Here is a 5,000-nt window from a genome sequence, read left to right on the forward strand (position 1 = left end):
ATTAACGTCAGAACAGAGAGCATTGTTACATAAATTAGCATTAAAGCATATTTACAGATTATTAAAATTAAAAATGTAATAGTTGTCGTAACGATCAAATTAACCGATGTTTACGACGAATGTAATAGATCCCATTTATTCAAATGCCTTAAATGGCAACTTAGCGTAATGACATTTCATGTAATGGCTTCAGAATTGCCTACTCCCGTAATTAGCTCTATTGTGCTTATTACTGCAATTAACCAGGATTTTAATGAACATTAGAGACAAGACTCAAAACACACCACAACTGTTTCTCACCATTTTGGCTTTGTGTTGTGTCTCTTTTTGTTGATAGTGTCATTATTTGTGGGATTTCTCAGTTGAATCCGAATAGCCTTAGAACTTCATATTTTGTATCTGATGGAAGCATTTCTTGGTCTTCATACTACACGAGATATCTTAGCCAGCGTTTACCATATTGAAATACTACAAAACTACAATTAATTCAAGATATTCAAGTAAAGCTCGCCCAGATTCTAAGACAATACGTACCATCGCGAAAATCATATTAAGGTAGGCTAACTTCACACAGCAAACTTATATAGGGGTCAGTGTCTGGACGAAGCGGACTCTAAACATCGAGTCTGCTTCCAGTAGACTTTATGTTACACACAGAAGAAGAATATAGATATTCCTTGCGCTCTATATATTAGACTGATGTTTATGTTTAATTAACGTTTTGTTACTGAAACTGTTTAAAAAAAAAAAATCGTTTCATGATACGAACCATAAAACAATTTCATCACAAAGGTGACTTTTAATAAACGCAACTGAAGATCTCTTCATTTCCCATCTTCTTACATTTGATTCAAATATTGAAAGTTTTTCAAACATTTGAATCCTAAATTGAACTCCTTCTGGCCTCTGTAGACGGCGTTTGCCTTATTCGGGACAGGTACAAAATGCTGAGCCCGAAGCCAAGCGACTGATAGCCTATATCCCACTCTTCCTTTGTAGTTCACAGAAGGGGATTTCTATTCCCTGAGATTATTTAGTCGTAAAGAGAGGAAGAAGAAGAAGAAGAAGAAGAAGAAGAAGGTGGAAGAAAAGTCGTTTAGGAATTACTTCTCTAAAAGGATTTGCCTCAGTCTGATAAACTACTATAAGAAGAAAATTAAGAAGAGGAGAGAGAGAGAGAGAGAGAGAGAGAGAGAGAGAGAGAGAGAGAGGGGGGGGGATTATGAGCCAGATTAGAATGGATTAATTTTCTCTATTTTTGTTGCTGTTTCGTTCATCTTACTTAATGACTTTCTTTTTCGACTTTTGACTTTCTTTTATAAATGTGTAACTTCAATATCCAAATACTCAGCATTAAGTCTCAGAATTATGACCTGGAAATATGATAAAAATTTATATGAATATTCTTTTTTTAACATTATCAAATACAATAATACAAAAGTAAACTCGTGTTTAATACATTGTGGTTAAAACACAAAGAAGACATGGAAATTATAAAAAGAAAAGTAAAAAGAAAAGTCTTTGCTTTTAAAAGTCTCATATGTAAAAACTCAAGTTGAAAAATAAAAGATTCGGTTAGACTAAAACAATTCAATAGAAAACAATAATATTTCCCTTTCTACTACTCTTTGTATACAAAGAAGAAGAAGAAGAAGAAGAGGAAGAAGAAGATTCTTTGTGAGAATCTCTGACTATTCTCTGATGCTCTTCTTCCCTTTTCTGTAATTCCGTTCTGTCCTCATTACGGGATTATCCCTTTTTCACTTTTATGGGAAACCCCCAAAAAAGATTCATGTAACAACCCACCTCTTCAAGCTCGAAATCCGTTTCTAACGACTACTGCATCATGATTATTGGAGAGCAAATTGATCTATCTCTCTCTCTCTCTCTCTCTCTCTCTCTCTCTCTCTCTCTCTCTCTCTCTCTCTCTCTCTCAACTGCTTGCTCACCTGGAAAAAAATATTAGCCTAGGCCTTATCACCGCCCAGAGATGCCGCCTTCCTTCCAGGACTTTCACGTCCAACCAAATAAACAAAGAAAGCGGCTCTGCGAGATATTTGCCTGAAAATACCTTCATTGATATAGTCATTTTACCTAAATAGCAATAAATCTTTTTCCTCAATTCATAGGATGGTTATGAATAATGTTAAACATCTGGTGCTTATGAGGGCAAGGCTTTAAGGCTGGTCATGAACGGAAGAGGCAAGGGACAGTAACTTTGTCTGAAATACAAAATTATGAAACTAGTTTTACGAAATAACTTACGAAATAACATTTTTTAGTCGTACCATGTACCATGGCAAGGGGATAGCTGATTGGGAAACAAACTTATTAAGGTAGGGTAACTTCACACTGCAAAATCATATAGTGGTCAGTGTCTGGATGAAAGAGGGTCTAAACATTAAGTCTTTTCTCAACAGTATATTCCTATAGTTTCGGATGGAGCTTTATATATCACTACACGGTTCAGTTGACAGAGATCTATGACCTCCCACTACCTGTAGAATCCTTATCATATGGTTGTTCTACTCTCATTTATTTAGTTCTATATAAGTAGGTGGTTATTTGTTCACAGCGATATGTTCCTATTTGTTAACGAATATATATTGCCATAGAATCATAGACTTATTGTGATTACCGTGGTGGAGTTACGTTCATAAGTAACGAGGATGTGTACTTTCATTTTTGGACAAAATCTAAACCTTTTAAGCAACATCTGGCAACTACATAGCTCGGCCAGCAAGTTGCCATGAAGAGGCTGATTTAAAGGGACATGTCTTTTAAATTATCGTAGTGACTTACTCATAATTTCAGACTCCGATATGTTTTTGTTGGAAACAAACATTTATAGTTTAAATTTTCAAACACTCATTAAGAATTAAATTTCATAGGTAAAAAAAAAAAAAAAATAGACATTAACGCGAGGTCAATGAGAAGTGCAATAATCCTTTCGTGGATTTTCAGGAATACCAACCTTTGGGTCTCAGAGAGGCGATTTTTCTCATGTTATTCAGAACGATTATTTATGTGCGGTTGACAGCCCTGATTATATCATTCCCATTTCAGAATGTTTCGTTTTATTTCATGGAATATCGATAATGGCCTAGTTTTTACTAGGTTTTTTTTATTTTTTTTTTATATTAGATATATTTTATAAGTACTAATTCCCTCTTATGATTCAGAAAGAGTTCATAAAAATAGAAAAATATCTTTAATTATGAACGAAAACGAAAGTACTCAGTGTAGTTACTTATGAACGTAATCATACATTCCAGTGCTTCAGAAAATTGTGTTAGGAACCGTTTTCTGGCCTTGATTATTTTTCTAGATTAGCACTTCAAGTATGAATAATCCATTAATAATATAGAATTCTTTCATAATAGTATTGTAAATACTATTTGCTCAAATCAAGTGGAAATATTTGATAAATTCCAAATATATCAATGCAGTAAAGAAATGTGGTATTATAAGAGAGGTGAGTCTCAACCTCATGGACGTTACGTACTTTCTCAAAGATGGTATCATGGTACCTAATTCTGTTTACCTTTATGGCCAATAGCAAGTTAGTTTATGCATGACGGTTATACCATTGTAGTGTTAATATCTTTTATACTGTAGGATTTGTAACTATATTTCATACTTCTAATAAACACTGCTTTATAAATTCTTCAAATAAATTCAAACTTATTAAATCAAGTGCCATCAAAGGTTTATATCATCTATTTCTTCTGATTGTCAAATTTATCACTGAAATTCGAATCGTAATCTCTTCCTCTTTCTCCCTCAAACGAACCCAAGTTAGGCTAAAAAAGCTTTGATTTCTTTTTGAACATAAATGTTGAGTAATAATAATGGAATATTTTCAAGGGAGACCAATAGTTTGCACACCTAACATATCATAATCAGATTACACCCAAATTCAATCATATCAAAGCACAATTATAACGAGGTAATTATTGAATGATATTTCCTCTACGCCAAGTGTATACACCCAGGATATGTTTGATGAGACATGGCAAAGCTATTTTGTCCAAAGGGACTGGGATCAAACTGTGTTATGTTGATGATTCTATTCTCAATATCAGGTATTCGGGGTCATTTACAAGCAACCTGTTTCCGCTTTAATAGGGTATTACTGGAATTAAGTGCATTAATTAAATGTTATGACACTAAAAGTAAGAACTATTTGACGAAGCAAAAACACAAAATGTTCAAATGAGGATTTGGTCCAATGAATTGATTATGCATAATTTTTGTTGTTATTATCATCACCATAAGCAGTAACAGATCCTTATCACCTTTCAAAGTGGTACTACTATTTTTAGTGTCTGTATTCCTTTTTAATATCTTTGTCATTATCCTTACCTAATAATTATTATCATTTTTATCATTGTTACTATGATTCAGATTTATAAAGCTTTTCAATAACTAAACATTCTGACATTAACTTAATTTGGATTATTCTCTTATTTGAAAACTAAACAGAAATAATAAATAATTCATAATAAAAGTTTCTTTTTCCTTAATCTATTTTTAGCAAAGTAGATATGGTTTTCAAATGCATTTGTTCCGACTACTCCTAATCACCATATTTTTCACTTCTCAAATGCACCATAAATAACTGAATGGATCATGAAATAGAGATAGAAATGTTCTTTCAGCGATCCGAACTGAACACAATACTTCGGTCTGTTGAACTATGTCATTCTCATGAAACTGAATCCTCACCAGAAATTAGACATATATTTATCTCTTACCAAAGAGTCCTTCGATTATCTTTGTTTACAATGAATGGCGCGTAATACCAACAAGAAGAGACATGCAGGAACTTGCCCTAATAAATAAGATATTTAGTGGTTTTGAAGAAAGACAAAGACTCACGAACACACGCAAAAAGTCATTCAAAGACAGAGGAAGCGCATCACATACGTGGATTTGTCAGTGATTTTTTTTTCATGTCATGTTTGTCTACAAAACTGGACAATAAATTCCGTAGGTGA

The sequence above is a fragment of the Palaemon carinicauda genome, chromosome 17 (genome assembly GCF_036898095.1).
Source record: "Palaemon carinicauda isolate YSFRI2023 chromosome 17, ASM3689809v2, whole genome shotgun sequence".
Taxonomy (NCBI): domain Eukaryota; kingdom Metazoa; phylum Arthropoda; class Malacostraca; order Decapoda; family Palaemonidae; genus Palaemon; species Palaemon carinicauda.